The 25,500-nt window shown below is 38.4% G+C and overlaps 1 non-coding gene across 1 annotated transcript; it reads right to left on the reverse strand.

The window, feature by feature from the left end:
- Nucleotides 1-928: 928 nt before the first annotated feature.
- Nucleotides 929-1,040, reverse strand: MIR891B (microRNA mir-891b). The gene has a single exon (NR_128299.1). It is a non-coding gene; the product is annotated as a microRNA mir-891b (primary transcript).
- Between the last annotated feature and the right edge of the window lie 24,460 nt (nucleotides 1,041-25,500).

The following is a 25,500-nucleotide window of genomic DNA, read 5'->3' on the forward strand; positions in this document are numbered from 1 at the left end:
AATAAAATCAAGAGTCTGTCATTTTCAACCATTAACTTCCCTTTACCTGTGTTTGCAGTGGCTTCAATGCATGCACTGCAAATAAATTATCTCTATGGGCATAGACAGCCACAGGGTATTCTAGAAAAATATGTAAATTGAATCATAAAGCAGAATACATTATAATATGTATATGAAAAACCACCAGTGAAATCCTATGAATGATAACTGATGATACTCTTCTTAGTACTAATATAACAGCAGTGTTACTAGTACTGATACCATTAGTTACAGTATTAGTACTGCTTGCAGTAGTACTAACAGGAAAATTTGCTGAATGATTACATGCCTGGCAGATATGTAGTTCAGATTTTCATATGCATTTCCACATTTCATAACTATAACAAATTGTTTCCAAAGAAACAATATCTGAAAGTTTTGATTTGTCAGAGTGATTGAGGACATGTATATTACATACATTTGCAAACGGGAAAAAAAACACACAGAAATGCACAGATAATCACAGTAATCACAGATAATCATGTAATCACAAACAGTTTTGATTTGTCATAGCAATTGAGGACATGTGTAGAACATACATTTGCAAATGGAAAAAAAACCATAGAAATGCAGAGATATTCACAGTAATCACAGATAATCATGTAATCATACAACAACATTAAGACTGCTATGCAGTGCCAACCTCACAGAACTGATCCACATTAGCCTCAGAAAACCAGAAAATAAGAAGAAATTCATTTTGCTGCTACATGTCCTCTGATCTCTGACCTAATAAAAGGTGTTTATTGAACATGCTGTCATTTTTACCAAAGTACTAGTAACATAGTCTCTACCACTATGATTACTCTACTATGAGTATCACTACAAGGAGGTGAAGGAGAAGCAGCAGTAGTTACATAACTGATGACTTACGTGGTTTGCAATGCCCATGAGGCCTTTAGATGGATTATCTCTTTTGATCCTAACAACAAGCATGTGCCATTGAATGTTTTACTGAATCAATGGCTCAAGTTCGTTGCAAGGATGAAGGAGACAACATTTCTAGACTCTTGGAACCTACAAAGAAACAACGTAATTATAATATGACTATGCAACATTAAATACCCAAAATAAGTGACATACTAATGTACTATTCACAACCTGTTGTAAATATCAGCATGTATATTTTCTTTCCCATTTGTATTAGTGATAATTTACTGGTTCTGCAGTTGGAGGATGAAAATCTTGAAGGGGCTGGCAGTAAAGCTGTACCAATCCATTGTAAGAATTCCGACTTCTCAAAATTTGCAAATCGCTGATTATGATACGGAATGAGGCTGTCTATACTGAATGCAATCCTACAAATATAGACAATGATTCCCAACCCAGAAATATGTAAAATGTGACAACTACAAGGTAGTTTATACTGGGAAGAAAAAAGGACAGATTAAAAAGAATGACAACCTTCCCCAACCAGTGATAATTGAGTGAAGACTTGTTGAAAAGTTAAATTTCTCTAAAAATATACATATGTATACATATATTCATAGATATCCATGCATATATAAGATAATGTCCCTGAAAAGCACATACACAAAAAATTGAAGGGATTACGTAACTCAAGCTTTATTCACATTAATAATGAGCAAGTCCTGTATCGTTCATTTCTCTCAAATTCATTGCCTGTCCATATCTAAGTCTATTTTTTTAAAGACTTTTGATAAAATTCTTCTACTGCCTATTGCCTATTGAAGTTCAAAGATATTAATAAAAAGATATACAAAAGAAAAACGTGTAGAATCTACCACAGGAGCTCCTAAATGGTATTCTTAACAGTTATATAATAATAATCAACACTAGGTAATCGTGGTTTACAAATTCAAAGTTTCCAAAAAACCAAGTTGGTGGCTGATATGACATGTTAAATGAAGCAAATGGCTGTAAAACTAATGTTGAGCTGAGAATTCATACAAATTCATGATGTGATACGCCAGTTGTACAATAAGAAGTAACTCTTGGTAACTTAATAACTGTTTATGCAGGATATTAATTTATTGAATATTTAATTAATTATAAAAAGGGAGGTGGTTATCTTCCTGGAATCATCTGAAAAAATCATGAGAAGTGGTTGGAAATGGGTCAAGAATGAAAGACAAAAAATGACAAAACTATCTTTCCTGTTTTCCAGCCACAATTATACAGCAAAAAAGAACGTATTCCCAACAAAGATCAATCAAACATTGCTAGGATAAATAAAGTTTTAACTGATATAGACACAAAACTTTCAGTTTCCTTTAGTAGACATAACATAGATTTGCTTGGATAAGTATTTTTCTTAATTTTAAACGACTAGGGGCCAGGCATGGTGGCTCACACCTGTAATTCCAGCATTTTGGGCATCCAAGGAGGATGAATCACCTGAGGACAGGAGTTCAAGACCAGCCTGGCCAATATGGTGAAACTCCATCTCTACTAAAAACACAAAAATTAGCTGGCTGTGGTTACCGGTGCCTTTAATCCCAGCTACTTGGGAGGCTGAGGCAGGAGAATCCCTTGAACCTGGGAGGTGGAGGCTGAAGTGAGCCAAGATCCCCCCATTGCACTCCAGCCTGGGAGACGAGGGCAAAACTCTGTCTCAAAAAAAAAAAAAAAAGAAAAGAAAAGAAAAGAAAAAAATGCTAGGACGGTAACATTTAAGTAAGAAGAACCTGCCCAGGTTCCCAATCAAGTCTGTTTATGCAAATGAAGTATTGAAACTTAAAACTCAGTTCTGATTGGTTGACACACCAGACCCTGGATTGGTGGACGTGAGTGACCTTCAATTGGTTGGTTTAGGGGAGTCCTGAGAGTCCCAATGTTAAATAGTGGAGGCTTTCAGGGAACTCAGAATGCCTCTGTGACTCCTAGCTAGCAAATGGCCACTTTGTTCCATTTGAAATTTAGGCCTAGTGACCCACTCAGGATCCATCTTGAGGAATTAGCTCAAACATGGCAGCAGACAGCACTTCCTTTCATCATAGCACCAGCAAACTGCTCTGGGTCCATCTAGTCCCACACATGGATCCTAGTGGCAGGGCAGTAGCCAATTGAACTAGAGCCATTTACTTCAAATAAATGATGATTTACTTATGACGCACTCAGTACCTCTTAAATTTGAACAAACATCTCTTGGGTTAAGTTGCTTTTGGTTTCCTGCTAGAGTGAGTTTAAAGTCTCAAGAATCAGGTCAACACTATCCTGGTAGGGGTCTCTTACAGACATCTGTTAAAAGAGGATAAAACAATTTTAAAGAGGAGGCAACTGCTTCCAAATATGAGGAAGATAAATACTGTTAGGGTAGAATGCAGAAAAATTCTATACCTGGGGGAAGCCAGCTAAAAATATATGGATATTGGAAAGTTAACCCAGTCAGGCCAGCCAGGAGGCTTCCTGAAGGTGTCCCTTTCAGAGATTTGATTAACTTTGATACCTTAAATGTTCCCAATTCAACCTGACTGGAATATTTATTCAGGTACAGCAGCAAGTGTTAGCAATAGCACAAACACCACCCTGTGCAGTGAGGTGATAAACTAAAGCAATGTGGTCATTTAGGACCATGAAAGCAATGGAGTCTAGAGACTTCTGTTGTGCCCTAGTGGCTTGGGCAGTGGAATGAGCAATTTTGTTAACAGTGCAAGAAAAATTTTTAACCATATATTCACTCCAAGCAGAGCCTAGTCCAAACCAGGACCCCAGAAACCTTCCTAATCTAGCTTATTCACTAGAGTTAATTCCTCTGGGTACATCACATCCTTCAAGAGTGTCCCAAACTATAATGTAAAGGGTTCACAATTGGTGTTGGATTGTGGCCTAAGACTCTCATGTAGCTCTTGGAAAGCAGGATGGATAGCATTGGTGAGGCTAACAGAATAGATCAAAATTTGGGTAAACGCTGCAACAACTAGCACGATTAAGAAAACAGGACCTCACATGTCAACATGAACATTAAATGTCAATGGTCCCAATGCTTCGCTTAAAAATACAGAATAGCAAAATGGATAAAAATCCATCAAGTATCTGCTGTCTTCAAGAGACTTACATAACATATAAGGACTCCCATAAATTTAAGGTAAAAAGGTGGAAAAAATATTCCATGCAAATGAAAACCAAAAGTGAGCAGGAGTAGCTATTCTTATATCAGACAAAACAGACTTTAAAGCAACAAGAGTTAAAAAAGACAAAGAGGGAAGTTATATAATGACAAAAGTATCAGTCCAAAAGGAAATGATCAAGATCCTAAATATATATGCTCCTAACACTGGAGCTCTCAAATTCATAAAACAATTATTACTAGACCTAAGACATGACATAGATGGCAATACAATAATATTGGGGGACTTCAATACTCCACTGACAGCCCTAGACAGATCATGAAAACAAAGTCAACAAAGAAACAACGGACATACACTATACCTAAAACAAATGAATTTAACAGATATTCACAGAGCATTCTACCCAATAAATGCTGAATATACATTCTTTTCATCAGCCCATAGAACATTCTCCAAGATAGACCATACGATAAGCCACAAAAACCAGTCTCAATAGGTTTAAGAAAATCAGAATGATATCAGGTACCCTCTCAGGCCACAGTGGAATAAAATTGAAAATTAACTCCTAAAGTGACACTCAAAACTATACAAATACATGGAAATTAAATAATCTGCTCTTGAATGATACTTGGGTCAACACTGAAATCAATATAAATTTTAAAAATTATTTTAACTGAATAACAGTGACATAATTTATCAAAACCTCTGTAATACAGCAAAAGCAGTGCTAAGAGCAAAGTTCATAGCATTAAATGCCTACATCAAAAAGTCTGAAAGAGCACGAATAGACAATCTAAGGTTACACCTCAAGTAACTAGAGAAACAAGAACAAACCAAACCCAAGCCCAGTAGAAGAAAGAAAGAACAAAAATCAGAGCAGAACTAGATGAAATTGAAACAAAAAAATACAAAAGATAAATGAAAAAGCTGGTTCTTTGAAATGAGAAACAAAATTGATAGAGCATCAGTGAGATTAACAAAGCAAAGAGAGATCCAAATAAGTTTCATTAGAAATGAAATGAGAGGTATTACAACTGATGCCAAAGAAGTGCGAAAGTTCATTCATGGGTACCAAGAATATCTTTATGTAAGCAAACTAGAAAATCTAGAGGAGATGGATAAATTCCTGGGAATATACAACCTTTCTAGATTAAATCAGGAAGAAATGGAAACTCCAAACAGGCCAATAACACATAGCGAGATTAAAACAGTAATTAAACATTGCCAACAAATAATTCCAGGATCAGATGGATTCACAGTTTAATTCTATCAGGCATTCCAAGAAGAATTGGTACCAATCTTACTGAAACTATTCTAAAAGATAGAAAAAGAAGGAATCCTCCCTAAATCATTCTATGAAGCCAGTATCATCCTAATACTAAACCAGGAAAGGACCTAACAATAAAACAAAACTACAGACCAATATCTCTGATGAAGATAAATGAAAAAATCCTGAACAAAATACGAGCTAACTGAATCCTGCAGCATAACAAAAAGATAATCTACCATGATCAACTGTGTTTCATACCAGCGATGGTTTAACATATGCAGGTCATTAAATGTGATACATCTCAAAAACAGAATTAAAAGCAAAAATTACATGATCATCTCAATAGATTAGAAAAATCATTCAAAAAATTCAGCATCACTTCATGATTAAAACCCTCACCAAAATTGGCCTAGAAGGGACATACCTCAAGGTAATAAAAGTGGTCCATGACAAACCCACAGCCAACATTATACTGAAGGGGAGAAAAGTTGAAAGCAATCCCCTGAGAACTGGAACAAGACACAAATGTCCACTTTCAACACTTATATTCAACCTACTACTAGAAGTCCTATCCAGAGCAATCAGACAAGAGAAAAAAATAAAGGGTATCCAAATTGGAAAAGTGGAAGTCAAACTCTTGCTTTTTGCTGGTGATATGATTGTACACCTACAAAACCCAAAAAGCTCCTAGATCTGATAAATAAATTCAGTAAGGTTTCATGATACAATATGGATATACACAAACCAGTAGCACTGCTATACACCAACAGTGACCAAGCTGAGAATCAAATCAAGAACTTAACCCATTTTCAACAGTTGCAAAAATTAAAATACTTAAGAATATACCTATGCAAGGAGGTGAAAGATCTCTATAGGAAAACTACAAAACATTGTTAAAAGAAATCATAGATGACACAAACAAATGGAAACACATCTCATGCTCATGGATGGGTAGAATCAATACTATGAAAATGACTATACTGCCAAAAGTGATCTATAGATTCAATGCAATTTCCATCAAAATATCATCATCATTCTTCATAGAACTAGAAAAAGCAATCCTAAAATTTGTATGGCACCCCAAAAGAGCCCATATAGTCAATGCAAGATTAAGCAAAAGGAACAAATCTGGAGGCATCACATTATCTGACTTCAAACTATACTACAAGGGAAGGGTGGGAGGGGGGTAAAGGATAAAAGACTACACATCGGGTACAGTGTACACTGCTCGGTTGACAGATGCACCGAAATCTCAGAAATCATCACTGAAGAACTTTTCCAAGCAACCAAATACCGCCTGTTCCCCAAAAACTATTGAAACAAAAAGGATAGGTTGTTATTTGTCAACTTTCTTTCCTATCGAGCACTCATTTCTTATAGGAAGTCTTACTAGGAATTAAATTATTGCGTTTGATTTTTTGACGCCAAAAATTCTGTCTTTTAATGTTTCACGAAGATAAGTTTCAGCTGTAAAAAGCTGGAGAAGGAGGTAAAGTCATTCTCACTCATGGTTTTAGGGCTCAGTTTTGTGAATACTAAGAACCCTTATGAGAAAAGAGTTGAATATTGCTAATGACTTAAAACACGTACCAGCTGTTTTAGGTTGCACAATGTTCTATTGAAGATTATTTCAGAACTCCATTAGTGTAATAGTATAATTAGAATGCTCTGAAAAATTTTTAGTGACAAGAGGTAAGATGGTGGGACAAAAAGGAAATTTGCAAAAAAATGAGCATGTTTTTTGTCCACAAGATATAATCAGCCAGAAAACATGATGAAAATAACAAAAAAGATAAACATATACATATATATACATAATTACTATGCACAAATCTCTATTATTTCCAGACATCGATGAATAAAACAGCAAATCTGTCCAATGAACCCAGAGGTGGATGGCACAATCTATTATGAACCTATTTCAGGGGACGAGTTAGATCTACTTTGAAAGCCCAATCCCAATTGCTAGGGTTAACCTCCATTGACCAATTGCCCACATTTGGCTATCATAGTTCAAATGGCAGCAACATTGCTCCTGCGCTAAAAGTGAATCTTTTGTTGGAAAACTTCTGTTTAATTCTCATGTGTATGTACTTCATTAGAGTCAAAAATAACCTCCAAAATGTGGACTATTAAGAAAGAAAACATTTGGCACTACAGGTCCCAGCATATCCCACCTATTACAGTGTGATAATTAACTCCCTTCCAGTTTTAATTAAAAGTGAGTCATACAACTTCTCATCATGGTGTTAGTATTACTTAGTAGTAATACCATTGAAAAGACCAAGAAAAGGGGAAAGAAGTTAAAGAAGAATGGGAGGAAGATGAGGAGGAGAAAAGGAGGACTCAGATGAGGAAGAAGAAGGAAAAGAGGAAAAAGGTGAAGAACAGGAAGAAGAGAAAGAGGAAAAAGAAAATAAAAAACAACAGAAGGAATGTTATTCCATTTCCTTACTTCTCACTTAGGTAGTGGAGCAGTGTACTTTGGGCTTTTATGTAGAAATTCTTTTTTCTTTCTGTATACAAAATAACTATTTATTTTTTTCATAGGTTGTTGGGGAACAGGTGGTGCTTGGTTACATCAGTAAGTTCTTTGGAGGTTGTGATATTTTGTTGCACCTATCACCCAAGCAGTATAAACTGAACCCAATTTGTTGACTTATCCCTCACCTGCTTCCCTTCCTTTCCCCCTCAGTTCCCAAAGTCCATTTTATCTTTCATTATGCCTTTGCATCCCCATAGATTAGCTCCCACATGTGAGTGAGTACATACAATGTTTGGTATTCCATTTCTGAGTTACTTCACTTAGAATAATAGTCTCTAGTCTCATCCAGGTTGCTGCAGATACCATTAATTAATGCCTTTTTATGGCTGAGTAGTCACAGAATTAGAAACAAACAATCCTAACATTCATATGGAACCAAAAAAGAGCCTGCATAGCCAAAGCAAGACTAAACAAAAACAACACATCTGGAGGCATCACATTACCATTAATATGTGTTATCAAACACAAATTAATGTATATGTGTTTGAGCCTGGGAATATTATTTAATATTATTCGCAGACAGATAACATGGATTAATGAAAAAGGGTTGAATGGAGATTTTATGGAAGAGATGACTAGTTTTTGTTAAATATGTTTGCATATTTAATTATTAAAAATGTTAAGTATGTTTTGTTAAATATGTCACTAGTTAAATTGAGAACATGCTTCGGCATGATGTGGCTACTGTTGTCATCGAGGACAGTCAGGGGGCTCAGTACACTATGGTCTCATATAACCCTCATTACCAGCTACCTTTCCAGACAAGAAAATATCAAGATTCCACATCACTGGTTTATCTTGAAGGTTAAATACTGCAATATATGTGCTACAAATTATCACAGATATAATGACAACGTCTCATCTTTGGATTCCCTATCCAACATAATACATCCATTCCTGACCTTTGCACTACCTACTTGGAGACCTCTTTCCTTTGTCATGGGTTAAGATTAACCACATGGTTTACTTATCATTTAGGACCTGAAGGTCTCTAGAGCAAGGGTTCCCAGTCCCCGGGCCATGGACAGGTACCAGTCCGTGGCCTGTTAGGAACTAGGCTGCACAACTTGAGGTGAGAGACAAGCATTACCACCTGAGCTGCACCTCCTGTCAGATCACTGGCAGCATTAAAATCTCATAGGAGCGTGAACCCTATTGTGAACTGCATGTGTTGGGGATCTAGGTTCTGCACATCTTATCAGAATCTAATGCTCGATGATCTGAGCTGGAACAGTTTCATCCTGAAACCATCCCCCTATTCCCAGCCCATGGAAAAATTATCTTCCACAAAACTGGTCCCTGGTACCAAAAAGCTTAGGGACCATTGCTCCCGAGGGTATAAAAGTGAAGAGTCTGCCAAAGCCATAGTATCTAAACCAATACCAACATTACCCTGCAATGATGACAGAAGGCCTAGATCCTTGAATTGAAGTGAACATCTTGTCTCTAAAAGATTAACGTAGACAAATGGATGAGGCCTATTTCCAACATTTAGCATGCTCTCTGACTCACTATGAAAATGGAATGTGGGGTTTGCTTGTAGTTTTGTAATGCCTCATACACACGGTTACTACCAAACACCCAAAGAACTGAAGAAAATTAACCAAAAAAGATGACTACTGTTAACTTGCTTTAGTAAGTTGACAGTAAATGATAGTCGAGATTTTACTTAAATAAGATTTCGCAATGTTTTTCTGTTGACAACTGTTTGTCATAAATAGGGTAGACAAATAATACATATACAAAAACCAAAAGCTTCCCTTAGTATCAGCAATCATTATATTAAAACATATTTGGAAACTACTGATTTTGATAATGGAGAAAAGGTAATTCAGTCCAACATTACTGCTTCGAACAACTAAGCAAGCAAAGCAATATACATTTTACAACATCTCTTGAAAGTCTCAAAGACCTTCCTGTCAATGAGGAAATGCCTGGCCAAAATCCAAAAGACAAGAACAAAGAAAGGTAAGCCCTGTGTCAAATGTGCTTTGCACAGATAGCATTTGCTTCTAATATGATGAGGTTCAAGTCCATCTTCCATATACCTACCAGAGTTATCCTTTAAAAATATTAGACAGACTATACCAATCCTTTGCTCAAAGGCCTTCAACAGCTGCTCATACCATTCAAAATAAAATCCAAGCAAAACCGTTGCCCTATAAGAGACCTTCTCTGATCTGTCCCACCCCCTGCCCTTTTTACTCCACCCTCTACAACGCTAACTTCTCCTTCTGCTCTCCTGTTTCCTCTCTTCCTTGAAAATCTGGGAACACTCCTCCAAGCAAGAAATTATCAGGAGATCCTCCCTCAGCCTTCAATGTTCTTCCTCCAGAGAGCCACCAGGCTTGCTCTCTCACTTCCTACAAGTCCCTTTTAAAATACCACGTTACCAACAAGAACCTTGACTGATTCCTCCTCCCATTCCTTACCAACAATGCTTTTTTCTTTAAAAGGCTGACATTCTTGGTTACTTGTTCATTTTCTGTCTCTTCCTACTAGAATAGAAAGATAGGCTTTTTTTTCACTTTTGTGTCTGCAATAGCTAGAACAGTGCTTTGTACATGGCAAGCATTTAAAAATTTGTTAATCTAATCAACAAATAGTAATAGTGTGGTATCACTACAAGGATTAAATGATAGTTCATTTACGGAGAACTGTAACTCTAGTGATGTCAGGTACATAGGATTTTTACAAATTATTAATCCAGGTAAACTGTCATTTTATGCCATACATCAAACTTCCTTAAAAATGAGTTCAAAAGATGAATTTTAAAATATTATTGCATCTAAACCTATTGATTAAAAGGTGTGTCCAACATGTACTGTTAGGAAGAAAAACATTGCGAAATCCTATTTAAGTAAAATCTTGACTATCTAGATCTATATCTGACATGGTTTGGCTATGTCCCCACCCAAATCTCAAATTCTCACGTGTTGTGGGAGGGAACTGGTGGGAAGTAATTGAATCATGGGGCAAGTCTTTCCTGTTCTTTTCTCATAATAGTGATAATTCTCATGAGATCTGATGGTTTTAAAAAGAGGTGTTCCCCTGTACAAGCCCTCTCATTTTTTGCCTGACACCATCCATGTAAGATGTGACTTGCTTCTCCCTGTCCTCTACCATGATTGTGAGGCCTCCCCAGCCATGCGTAACTGTAAGTCTAATAAACCTCTTTTTCTTCACAGGCTCAGGTATATCTTTATCAGCAGCATGAAAATGAACTAATCAAGTAAATTGATACCAGTAGAGTGGGACACTGCTGAAAAGATACCTGAAAATGTAAAAGCAACTTTGGAACTGGGTAACAGTCAGGTTGGAACAGTTTGGAGGGCTCAGAAGAAGACAGGAAAATGTGGGAAAGTTTGGTACTTCCTAGAGACTTGTTGAATGATTTTGACAAAAATGCTGATAGTGATATGAACAATAAGGTCCAGGCTGAGGTGGTCTCAGACAGAGATGAGGAATTTGTTGGGAACTGAAGCAAAGGTGACTCTTGTTATGTTTAAGCAAAGAGACTGGTGGCATTTTACCCCTGCCCTAGAGATTTGTAGAAATTTGAAGTTGACAGAGATGATTTAGGGTATCCAGCAGAAGAAATTTCTAAGTAGCAAAGCGTTCAAGAGGTGATTTGGGGGCTGTTAAAGGCATTCAGTTTTATAAAGGGAATATAAAACAGAGCATAAAAGTTCAGAAAATTTGCAGCCTAACAATGTGATAGAAAAGAAAATCCCATTTTCTGAGGAGAAACTCAAGCTGGCTGCAGAAATTTGCATAAGTAACAAAAAGCCGAATGCTATTCCCCGGGGCAGTGGGGAAAATGTTTGCAGGGCATGTCAGAGGTCTTCATGATGGCCCCTGCCATCACAGGCCCAGAAGCCTAGGGGGAATAAATGGTTTTGTGGGCCAGGCCCAGGGTCGCTGTGCAGTGTGCAGTCTAGGGACTTGGTGCCCTGCTCCCCAGCTGTTCCAGCCATGGCTGAAAGGGGCCAACATAGAGTTCAGGCTGTGGCTTCAGAGGGTGCAAGCCCCAAGCCTTGGCAGCTTCCATGTGGTATTAAGCCTGCGGGTGCACAGAAGTCAAGAATTAAGGTTTGAGAACCACCGCCTAGATTTCAGAAGATATACAGAAATGACTGGGATGAATAAGTTTGCTGCAGGGGTGGGGCTCTCATGGAGAACCTCTGCTAGGGCAGTGCAGAAGGGAAATGTGGGAACAGAGCCCTCACACAGAGTCTCCACTGGGCACTGCCTAGGGGAGCTGTGAGAAGACGGCCACCATCCTCCAAACCCCAGAATGGTATATCCACAGACAGCTTGCACCATGCACCTGGAAAAGCCACAGACACTCAACGCCAGCTCAGGAAAGCTGCTAGAAGAAAGGCTGCAAAGTCACAGGAGCAGAGCTGCCCAAGACCATGGGATCCACCTCTTACATCAGTGTGACATGGATGTGAGATTTGGAATCAAAGGAGATCATTTTGGAGCTTTAAGATTTGACTGCCCTGCTGGATTTTGGACTTGCTTGGGGCCTGTAGCCCCTATGTTTTGGCCAATTTATCCCATTTGGAGTGGCTGTATTTACCTAATGCCGTACCCCATTGTATCTAGGAAGTAACTAACTTGCTTTTTATTTTACAGTCTCATAGGCAGAAGGGACTTGCCTTGTCTTATATGAGACGTTGGACTGTGGACTTTTGAATTAATGTAGAAATGAGTTAAGACTTTGGGGGACTGTTGGGAAGTCATGATTGGTTTTGAAATGTGAGGACATGACATTTGGGAGGGGCCAGGAGCAGAATGATATGGTTTGGCTATGTCCCCACCTAAATGTCATCTTGAATTCCCATGTGTTGTGGGAGGGACCTGGTGGGAAGTAATTGAATCATGGGGGCAAGACTTTCCTGTGCTGTTCTCATGATAGTGAAAAAGTCTCACAAGATCTGATGGGTTCATAAAGAGGAGTGCCCCTGCACAAGTTCTCTCTCTTTGCCTGCCACTGTCTATGTAAGATGTGACTTGCTCCTCCTTGCCTTCCACCATGATTGTGAGGATTCCCCAGCCAGGTGGAACTGTAAGTCCATTAAATCTTTTTTTTTTTTTTTTTTTTTTTTTTTGTAGTCTTGGGTATGTCTTTATCAGTAGTGGGAAAATGGACTAATACAATAATTGTATCAATATCTATAGAGAGAAAGAGAAATACATGTGCACACCTGTGAGTAACAATGTATTTGTTTCAACCTGCAAAAAGTTGTGGACATGTTCCCAGTTGTTTATCTGGTTTAAGTCAGGAGAGTTAGAATTCAAGACTAGAGGTAGGGATAAGATAGCAATGTTTTTCTAGATGTGTCTTGCATAATACACTTGGTAAGCAAGTATTCATTTATAATTTGTAAAAAACCAGAAGAAATAATAATCAAGAAAAATTTGAAATCAAACAAATGCAACACAGTATATTACCTTAAAGACACACCAATAATCCTCTCCAAAGCCTCCAGATACCCTATCTTTGAAAAGATGTTAAAGGTTGGTCCAACATACACAAACCAATAAATGTGACTCATCACATAAACATAACTAAAAACAAAAAAGACATGATTATCTCAATAGATGCAGAAAAGGATTTTGATAATATCCAGCACCACTTAATGTTCAAAGCTCTCAACAAACTAGGTATTGAATGAACACACCACAAAATAGTAACAACCATCTATGACAAACCCATAGCCAACATCATAATGAACTGGCAAAAGATGGAAGCCCTCCTCTTAAGAACTGGAACAAGAGAAGGATGCCCACTCTAAACACTTCTACTCAACGTAGTACTGGGAATCCTAGCCAAAGCAATCAGGCAGGAGAAAGACATAAAAAGCATCCAAATAGGGCGAGAAGATGTCAAACGACTTCTGTTTCCAAATGATATGATTGCATACCTAGAAAACCTCCATAGTCTCTGCCCGAAGGCTCCTGGATCTTATAAACAACTTGAGCAAAGTTTCAGGATATAAAATCAATATACAAAATTAATACCATTTCTATATATTAATAAAGTCCAAGGTGAGAGCCAAATCAAGGATGCAATCCAATTCACAATAGTCACAAAAAGAACAAAATACCCAGGAATACAGCTAACCAGGAAAGGGAAAGACCTCTACAATGAGAATTATGAAAAACTGCTGAAAGAAATCAGAGATGAAACAAGCAAACAAAAATACATTCTGTACTCATGAATAGGAACAATCAATATTGCTAAAATGTCAATACTGCATAAAAAGCAATTTATAGATTCAATGCTGTTCCTATCAAACTACCAATGACATTTTTTTTTTCACGGAATTAGAAGAAAATATTCTAAAATGCATATGGAACCAACAAAAGACCCCAAATAACCAAAGCAATCCTAAGCAAAAGAACAAAGCTGGAAGCATCACACTATCCCACTTCAAGCTATACTACAAGGCTACAGTAACAAAAACAGTATGATACTGGTACAGAAACAGACACTTAGAACAACAGAACAGGATAGAGAACTCATAAATAAAGCCACACACCTACAACCATCTGATCTTCAACAAAGTTTACAATAACAAGCTATAAGGAAACTACAAAGTACAAAATACTGAAAATATTTTAATCACAAAAATTAAGAATAAAAAGGGAGACTTATCTTGTAAAATGGCATAATAAACTACAATAAAGAATTGAGTGGAGAGTGGTTAAGTGCTCCAGAGTTTACAGTTTAAGGGAAAAAATGGTTGTTTCAGATGATAATGGGCAAGCTATATATTTGGAAGAAAAAAGTAAAATCAAAGTTATCATTCTGCTCTACATAAACAATTGTATCCCACATGAAGGAAAAACTTGAATTATAAAAAATGATTACTATATAAACAACCCAAGCATGTCTAATGTATATTCACTCGTATCTATTTGTTTGAGTGTGGAAAATCATGCAGAAGCAGAGGCAGTCAGGCTGTCAATACTAAGTATACAATGTTGAGGGTATAGATGGAGTGAAGTGGGAAAGACAACTTTTACTCCATTTAGTTTTTCCTATTTCCTATTCAGGATAAACAAGTACTACCTATTTTCAAATCATGAGAAAGAAAATATGTTAATGCAAGTTAACCTGGAACACTCACTAAGCCTTTTTTATGCACCATGAAGGAAGGAAGGAAGTAAACGGGGAAGGGAAGAGGAGGAGAAAGAAAAGGAGAGGGAAGAGCAAACAAAAGTAAAAGTGGAAAGAAAAGCAGAGAAGAAAAGAGGGAAAGTGAGAGGAGGGGAGGGGAAGGGTAGAGAAAGATGGGAAAGGATAGGAGAGAAAAGAGAAAGGGAAGGGAGGGAAGAGGAGAGTATTGGAGAGAAAGAGAGGTGAGAGGGAAGAAGACATAAAAGAAGAGGAAAGGACAGAGGAGGAGAACAAAAGCAAAGAGGGGAGAGAGATGCTAAGAGAGAAGAGAAGGGGAAGGAGCAGAGGAGAGGAAAAGGAAGGGAAGAGGAGAGGAAGGAAATGAGAAAGAAAGGGAAAGGAGAAGACAAGAAGGAAAGGGAGGGGAAAAAGAAAAGAAGGGGAGAGGATACAGGAGAAGAGAGGAGGCTCCATTGGCATGTACCTAACACAGAGGTAGCACTGTCAATATAAAATGTTCAAGAGCAACCATCAAGCTTCTTAATATTACTGAAAGTTGGAGAGAAAAATAAGAAATATTCACTTGTATCTATATTGTTTAATATGAGCAATGAGAAACTAAAATATATAAATAGGAAAAATACTACTCAAAAATTTTTTGTCATTAAGAGAAGAGAAGGAAAGAGAGAGGAGAAGAGGGGAGGGGAGAGAAAAAGAAGAAAAAGAAACCTTTAGAAAGAGGAGGTGGAGGCGGGCCATGGTGGCCCATACCTGTAATCCTAGCACTTTGGGAGGCCTAGGTGGGCAGATCACGAGGTCCGGAGATCGAGACCATCCTGGCTAACACGTTGAAACCCCGTCTCTACTAAAAATACAAAGGAAAAAAAATTAGCAGGGTATGGTGGCAGGCACCTGTAGACCCAGCTACTTGGGAGGCCGAGGCAGGAGAATGGCCTGAACCCAGGAGGCGGAGCTTGTAGCGAGTCGAGATCATGCCACTGCACTCCAGCCTGGGTGACAGAGCGAGACTCCCTCTGTCTCAAAGAAAGAAAGAGAGAGAGAGAGAAAGAAAGAAAGAAAGAGAGAGAGAGAGAGAGAGGAGGTGGGAGAAATGGGAGGGGAAGGGTTGGGAAATAACAGTAATATTGAGAAGCTTCTATCAAATGTTTGCTATGGCATCAGATATTGCAGTGAATGCCTTTATATTGTGAGGACAACGTGAGACAACAGATATGCAAATACTTTACAAACAGGGAGCTGGCATAAAAAGATAAGGGAGGATTATAGCCTTGTTTCTAGATCTAACTAAAAGCTTTAAATGTACATTCTCTTACTCAGGGCCCAGCTACATACCAGAACATGAGTACCAGGGATAAACCCCTTAGAGGCTCAACTTCTCTCCCAGTGTTCAATCACAATTCTTTTTAAGCAAGAGACATTGTCGCTAATGCCTTTGGATTCATGTTGCTGCCTGGGCAACCATGGTGCACCCAAAGGAAGGACTCTCCCAGTGGCAATGACATGGCACAAAGTCCCTGTGATCTCAACAACAAAGGTCCACACCAAAGTCTAAAGAAAGGGTTGAGTAGTACGACTGAGAGACCCAGCTCCAAACAAGACTTTGTTCTGACTTGCTCTATGCTGGCAACGTGTAGCCTGTCCAAGTTTGTGAAGATATGGTTATATGATTGAAAAATTGCAATGCATCCCATGTAAAGGGTAAAATTGTCTCCCTGAAATCTCAAGAACATCAAGTGAAAAATCGCTGAGAATTCAGAGTATCATTCAGCAAATCAGACAAACGGAAAAAAGGCAAAAATGAACACTCTGTGAACAATGCAAATTTAAAAATACCCCTTCGCAAGAGAAAGAAGGTAGACAATGTAGCAATAAGCCAATGCAGATTTGTCCGGAACATGAGTGAAGAAAATATCGAAACTGCCAGGAAGTTTTAAAAACAGAGACTGAGCAATGCACACGGGCCCTTTTAGTGCCTGGCATGAATCCACTGCTTCAGGTATCGATTGCTATCAAATTAAACGCTGGGTTTGGAATCATTATATTTAAAACAACTACTGGACCAAACAATATTAAAGTACACGTGCAACAATAAATTAGTGAGAAAATGTATGAAATTACCCACAACAAAGGAGTCATGAGGGACACTTTCCTGCACAAACTGTGGTGTAAAATGGCGGTCCTGCAAAGGTTATCGGGAGACTTAGTTACTCGCACAGAACGAGGGAAGAGAACCAAGAACTCATATTACACTCGGCCAGCAGGATATTTGTGGGCCAGTCTCGGGGGAATGGTAATCCTTGCATCTCACCAAAATTCTCCAAAAAATCCACTTTTCTGAAAAACAATCCCAAAAAAAGTCTGCACAAGATCAGGATTTAGACTTTAAAACATGAAGCATAAAAACCTTTCTCTGGAGGTACATCCAATGGGACCTCCTAAGCAATGAGAGCAAGTTGTAGAGCAAAAAGCAGAGCATGAACCATATGTGGACTAAGGAAGAAGTCCAGCCCTGCCCACCTGAGATCCTAGCTGCCTACGATCAGGAGTGAGGGGGGCTGCCCGAGGCCAGGTGAGCCTTAAAGCTGGTTTTGCAGGGGGCAGCCTCAGATGATTGACTGAGCGAACACCATTTGATTCAGGCTTGCACATCTTGGCAGCAAGTGATACATTTGAAAGCAAAATGCCAATAAAAATACCAAATAAAGTAACTAACTCATGTGTGTGCTTCTACTAAGTCCCAGAATTTCTCTAAGTTTCAAATGCTCTTGTCTCTAAAAATCAGACAATACCTGCTCTCCAAGTAATAGTAACAGTTTACCAAGAATTGTGTAGAACCCTTAAAAATATACCTATAAAACATTGCTGAGGGATATAACCAAACCTTACAGCAAAGGATATATCTACATATATGTATGGCAAGATCTTATACTGTAAAATGTTGGTTTTTATCTCACTGGCAGTTTTTGAAAACTGCATTAAACATCCCAGAGCCATTATGCTTTGGGACACTGCTGTCCAAGAGAGATTTCTGTAATGACGGGAGTGTTTTATATGCATGCTACTCATACTGCAGCCACTAGCCACTTGTGCCTATTGTGCACTTGAGATGGCAACTGGATTGTATTTAATTTAAAATAAACTATAAATAGTCATACCTGGTAAGTTCAACTTCAAGCAATCCATTCATGAAATAAAATTAAAGAGTAATGAGGTATTTCTCATACTAGATACTAAAATGGAATTATAAAACTACCAAATTAAAACTGCAAAGTCTTTTAGCTCAAGAATGAACAGAATTGAAACAAGTATTTATTATACTAAGGTCAAATGCTGTAGGGAAAATTAGATATTTGTGAAAAAATTAAACTGTTAAATCAGCACTTCACAATTTACACTCAATAAATTTTACATGAGTTAAGAGGTTGAATTTCAAAATGTACTACAAGATAAAACTATTGATCTGGAAAGATTTCCATTTTAAGTGAAAAAAAAATAGAAAACTTAAAATGCATAGCATGCTGGCTGTTCTAAGGAAACAATTGTTAAAAATTACCCACGTTTTGGTATAAACAGAGGGGCCTCCCTGCCTGAGCTGACTGTGGGGGTATGGAGCATATTTGGAGGAGTTGGTGGGGGTGTGGCATGGTTAGGCAGTGTGGGTGTGAATATGGACATATTTAAGTGGCTTTGTATCTATTTATCTGATGAGTTTTAGTGTGGTCTCAGGACTGCCAATAATGGGTGTCTTAAGAGTATGCTGGAGGGAAGCAGGAACTCCTGAAATCCTCAGCCTTCCTTGAAATATAGTAATGCCCCAGTTAACAACAGGGATACATTCTGCGAATTGTGTCATTGGGGGATATTATCATTATGCAAACATCATAGAGGATACTTATAGGATAGATGGTATAACCTACCACATTCCTAGGCTGTATGGTATAGCTTATTACTCCTGGGCTATAGCATGTTACTGTACTGAATACTGTAGGCAACTATATACAACGAGAAATATTTGTGTATCTAAACATATATAAACACAGGAAAGGTACAGGAAAAATACGGCATTATAGACTTATGGGACCACCGTGTTACATGTGGTTTGTAGTTGGCCGAAATGTCCTTATGTGGCACATAACTATCTTTGCTCTCTTCCTCCAGTAATTTTGGCTTACGTAATTTCTCTAATCAAAATAATTGTATTTTAAAACTGCAGGAAAATGTGTCCTTTATTTGCTCTACTACTTTTCCCTCTCCAACTTTAATTTTTCACATATTCGAGAGGAAAATGATATCTTCTAGTGAGAACAATAGCAATCGTGAAGATTTATTGAGCATTTTGTCCTGGTCTGGCTCTGCACCGTGACCACAAGAGGATCTTCTCCTCAAATCTTCACAACAGGTCCATGCAGCAGGTGGAATCATTACGCCACCTCCCTCGTCAAGTAGTCACACAGGTCGAGATTGATTCCACTTGAAAATACTTTGATAAACTGCAAATTAACCAGCATGTTAAGGGGTTATGTTACAAAGACATGATGCTAATTCTAATTCTAATCACATCCCCTGATAACATATTGCTTTGCTATCTAAAGTACAAACATTTTCCACTATGTGAGTGCAAAGGACTTCTCTAATTGCTGTGGTATGGGCCTCTTGCAAGCACTATTGGCATTCTCTATAATCAAAAGATTTCCAAGATATTTTGCCTTTCATATGGAGAGTTACCCAAAAAACAATGCTCACTGACTCGTGATACATGGCCACGTGTATGCAGCCTATATGAGGATGTGGTAGGTGCTTTTTGAAATCTTTTTTAGTATTAAATGTATAGTAGTCACCTGATTTTCATGATGCTATGCAAATGCATAAAGAATATTTTTATCTCACTAGAAATCACAAATAAATTAAAAATTATGAAAACTACTAAGTTGAATCAAATGGGTAGAAATAAATTAGATATATAGAAACAAGTCATTAATGAAATGAACAAATTAAATGCACAGGAATAAACATATCAATAATTATTCTAAACCTATAAGGAGAAATAACAAACATTTCCTAATGCATATGGAAAGTAGACTTGAATGAAAAGATATATACTCACATTACTCAGGCAGAACATCTGTACTTGTAATGAGATTTGTCTGCATAATTTAATGTATGTTTTATGGTAATTGCATTTTAAAAATCTTCACTGAGGTGCTTTATTTTTTCCTGAATTTGACAAAGTGGTGTTGAGTTCATCCAGAAATATATCTGGGTATATATTTTGAAAAAAAATCATAGAAAGTAAAACTTAATCAAGGATATTTACCACACCAGGCACTAATTGGCATTTTATGGTCAGAATAATTAGCCCAGTGTGGTCCGGGCTCACACACTGACAGTTGGCTCCACTGAACCGTGTTAATGAAGGAAATGCTGGGGAGGTGTCACAGCACAGTGTCACTTTACACATCATGCCACCAGATGATATGGTAAAATAACTTAAACAATTTCATTTAGAACTTTATGAAACCGCTAACACTTCGACACATATTTCGACAAAGCAGCTTTAAGTTAGGAAAGAATGTTTCTCTTCAGTGTTCAAAGTACAAAAGCATTTAAGCAAGAGTCGCAGCCAAGCCTTATGAGATGGAGATCTGTGGACAGTTATCTCTGCTGCCCCCACCCCCGGAGGATGGCACAGCCCTACGTGATTGATTATGCAAGGACTTCCTCATCTCATCTTCCCAGCAAGCCTTTGATGCTGATGTAATTATTACAACTAATTCGTTGAGGTACAGCACAGATCAGATGAGGAAACTGGGAAACCATAAAGTCAGTACACGAAGTTAAGGATGGTTATCACTTTAGTGCCATGCTGATGATATCTAGACTTCCCATTTGGAATCTCCAGAACTATCAGGATGGGGGCTGTGAGTCAACCTGCTAACTAGCTGGATTTAACCCTTGTGGTTATATTGCCAAGCAGTCTACCAAAACTATCCCAAGAGTGTGGTTTCCACGTGGCTGCCAGCACGAACCTGGGTAGCAAAGTCATATCTAACCACTTACCTGAACCGTGTACAGATGCCATCACAGAGTTAAACAATCAGGTCACTGTCCAGGAAGGAAAGGTCCCCAAAGCAAGAAGCCTCCTTGTTGTAAATGGCGATGTCTAGCACTTAAAGAAGATGATGTGCTTTTAAAGTCGCACTGTATCAAACACACAGATGCTCTTGTAAGGCGGGTGTGGTGGTAGCATGATTATCCCCATTTTACAGAAGAAGAAATGGGGGTTCAGAGGTAAGACAATCAGTTTAGATCTAGATCACCCTGATTGATTCCAGGGCCTTACAACTTACCCATATGCTGCATTGATTTCCCACTGGAGCGGAGCAGTAGGGAAGCACAGGGGCACACAGCTTGACGACTGTATATTCTCAATTGGGAGGTCAAGCAGGAGCCAAGACCTTATGAAATTGATGAGTAATTGCTCACGCTTAGAGCAGCCACTGAGGCTCCTCCTGACATTCTCTTCCATCAGCTGAGAACAGATGAAATCACAAGTGAGTCATGAGAGACAGAAGCAAAACATTTTCAAATAACACTGACCTGAGCAAAGTCTCCGTAAACTTCTCTTCTAAAGTCACCTTTCTGAAGTATACTAGGGAGAAAAGAAATGGGTTAGGAGATTGTCAAGCCAAACCTCACCAGGATTTCCTCTTGCAAATTGCCTTTCCTTCAGATCAGGTAAGTCTTCACCATCACATTGGCTCTCCATACTCTGTAGGTTGGAAATGCACTCTACACAACATCTGCTGTCATCAAGCATTGTTCTGTCTAATTCAAGTGGAACTCTGTGTGCAGTTCAGGACATAGGGGATAAAACAGAGAGGCTTTCAGGGAACATGTTGATCATCATATTTAAGAAGAAATTATATTGCGGCGTATGGAATTTAAATATCAACAAAACAGAGAGGAATCTCAAGGCTTGATGGAAGTGGTGAGGAAACCATGAATTTGAAATGATGGAGTCTGTTCATCTTCCAATAACACATAATGAGCACCAACTATATGCTAAGAATTTTGGCCAGGATCTTCTATATCTATTATCTCGCATAATTCTATTCATCATCTTAAGAAGCTAGTACCCAGGGTCACACCTTTTAGATGAAGTGTCACAGAGAAGATTATCAAATGGCCCAATGTGACTTCCCAAAGGAGTGAGGTGGCTGGATTTCAAACTAATTGGGTCTGGCTCCAGAATCTAAAATCCTTCCTTTGCACATTAGTCACTTGGGTGACATGTTTATCTGATTTGTGAAAAGAAATCAATTCTGATTTTATGAATGCCACTTCCTCTCCTTTCATATGTTTTGGCTATAGTGGCATGTTGTTTATAAGTGGAGGACTGACTTTACTTTCAGGCATAAGCATTAAGCTTTCAAAAGTGAGTGTAATCCCATAGGTCTGTAAGTCGTCTTTAAACAGACTTCTCAAGTTAAATAAAGTATGACAGATGGCAACATACCGTGAGCAGAATATAATAATGATATAAATAAAAAATACAAAAAAATGGCATTTGTTTCACAAAATAAAAACCCATTATGAAGGTTACTGTTTTGAATTTTTAAATTCACATAAAAAAGAGATAGAATCCAAAATTATCTCAATGGCTAAAATGACAGAGTAGTAAATTTAGCAAGGTGAAAATTAATGTAGCTAAATGTGAACCCAAGATCTAGACTAAAATGAAATAAAACAAGCACAAGCACTGCCTGTGTTTAGGATTAAAGAGATTTGACTAACCAATAGTTTAGTTTTGTTTTTTTTCTAAAAAGGGGGTTTGCTGTTCTCTGCAAGCTCAGAATGAGTCAACAGTGTGATAAAGTTGCTGAGTAGTGATTATGATTTTAGATTATATCAGAAGAAGGATGCTACGTAAAATGATAGTCTCTGTTCTGTGAGAAACAGGCTTTCCCTAATAGTCTCAGTTCTTTTTTTTTTTTTCCTAATAGTCTCAGTTCCTTTTTTTTTTTTTTTTGAGGCAGAGTCTCACTCTGTCACCAGGCTGGAGTGCAGTGGCGTGATTTTGGCTAACTGAAACCTCCGCCTCCCGGATTCAAGTGATTTCCCTGTCTCAGCCTCCTGAGTAGCTGGGACTAAAGGTGTGCACTACCACACCCAGCTAATTTTTGTGTGTGTGTGTGTGTATTTTTAGTAGAGACGGGGATTCACCATGTTGGCCAGGATGGTCTCAATCTCCTGACCTCGTGATCCACCTGCCTAGGCCTCCCAAAGTGCTGGGATTACAGGTGTGAGACACCGCACCCAGCTTTTTTTTTTTTTTTTTTTTTTTTTTTTTTTTTTTTTTTGAGTTGGAGTTTCACTCTTGTTGCCCAGGCTGGAGCACAATGGCACAATCTTGGCTCATCGCAACCTCTGCCTCCTGGGTTCCAGTGATTCTCCTGCCTCAGCCTCCTGAGTAGCTGGGATTACAGGCATGTGCCACCACACCTGACTATTTTTGTATTTTTAGTAGAGACGGGGTTTATCCATGTTGGTCAGGCTGGTCTTGAACTCCCGACCTCAGGTGATCCGCCCACCTTGGCCTCCCAAAGTGCTGAGATTACAGGTATGAGCCACCACCCCTGGCCCTGACTTGATTCTTAATGCCACATTTTTTGGCAGGCTAGTTTACATCTAGAGGTGAATGGTCAGGATGGTAAAGAGTCTAGAAGCTTTGAAAATGAAAGAATTGAGGTCGTTTGGAAGATAAATGACTTAGTAGAATATATACTAATGTCCTCAACTATTAGAAGGGATATCATATGGAAAAGAACTGTGTGGTTCAAAAGGGACTACCTAGGACTTTAGCTCGCTTAGTAAAAGTTATAAGAAAGTAGATTTTGGTCCAATAGTCAAATAAACTACACCAGTTAGAACAGTCCAAAATAATCCTCATGAGATAATGACTTCTAAATCTCTAGAGGTCAGATAAAATAGGTCCCCAATCCCTGGACCATGTACTAGTACTAGTAGTAGTCTGTGACATGTTAGGAGCTGGGCCATACAGCAGGAGGTGAGCAGTGGGCCAGCTAAGCTTCATCTGTATTCACAGCCTCTCTCCATCACTGGCATGACCACCTGAGCTCCACCTCCTGTCAGATCAGTGGCAGCAGCAGATTCTCATAGGAGCACGAACCCTATTGTGAACCACGCATCCATGGGATCTAGGTTGTAGGCTTCCTATGAGAATCTAATGCCTGACGATCTGTCACTGTCTTCCATTGCCCCAAGATGGGACTGTCTAGTTGCAGGAAAACAAGTTCAGGGATCCCACTGATTCTACATTATGGTGAGTTGTATAAATATTCCATTATATATTACAATGTAATAATAATAGAAATAAAGTGTACAATAAATGTAATGTGCTTGAATCACCCCAAAACCACCCACTACCCCCCACCACCCAAGTCCATGAAACCTGTCCCTGAGGCCAAAAATTTGGGGCCACCTGACATAAACCATTATCAACATGAGATTGCTTCTTTAGATAGAAGGTCAGGCTTGGAAAATTTCACATGAAATTTCTGTTTCTGAGTCTCAGTATTTCTATCTGTCATGCCCAGTAGGTATCTGAGCACTATCTTCTGTGATACATGGAGATTATCATTCATAATGTAAAATTTGCATAACTACATGGAAAAAGAAACACAAAAGAAGAGTGGGTGACCTGAAGGGAGAACTGGAATCATTTGAACAATTCTGTCTTAAGAAGCACGTATCATCTTGAACTAGGGATGGTAAGATAGCCAGATAATTACAAAGAATTGCACTCCCTATTTTACAAAGCACAGAACAGTACATTAGGTTTGGCTTTTTCTAGGCAAAAAGGAGGCACCATGAACCCATAGAGATGATGAGAAATGTAGACAATTCTACATGCCTGGAAAAAGTGGTTACGGCTGCAAAGTGGAATCAATGAGTAAGGATTGGAGCCAAGTATTTGGAAAGCAAGCAAAAGAAAGCAGAGAGGATTCCTCAGAAGCTGAAGCTGACTCTGGAAGAAAAGAGAATAGAGAAATGAATACATGTGATTTTGCAACATGAAATACTGTGAACTGGAGTTGATGAATGGTCCAGGTGCTGAGGCCCAAATTTGGAGTGACTTGTTGGCAGAGTAAACACTATGACAGATGGCGTTTGCTTGAAAAGGCATGAGAGGAAGGATAATGACCATTTACTGCAGTATATGAGGAACAGAGGAAAGGAATCCAAAGTATCTGAGAAAAGTTCGAGGTAAATAATTATTTAATGGAAATTTACCATGTTCAGGGAAGCCCCCAAAATCCAAGTAATACCGTATGACCCATGGGTGCCCGCAGAAATCACTGACACACATTGAATTCTGGGAATGGAATCTAGTTTTACTTAGGTGGCGTTAAAAACCTTTTCAAGTATGCCAGGATAACCT

Source organism: Macaca mulatta, chromosome X (genome assembly GCF_049350105.2).
Source record: "Macaca mulatta isolate MMU2019108-1 chromosome X, T2T-MMU8v2.0, whole genome shotgun sequence".
NCBI lineage: Eukaryota > Metazoa > Chordata > Mammalia > Primates > Cercopithecidae > Macaca > Macaca mulatta.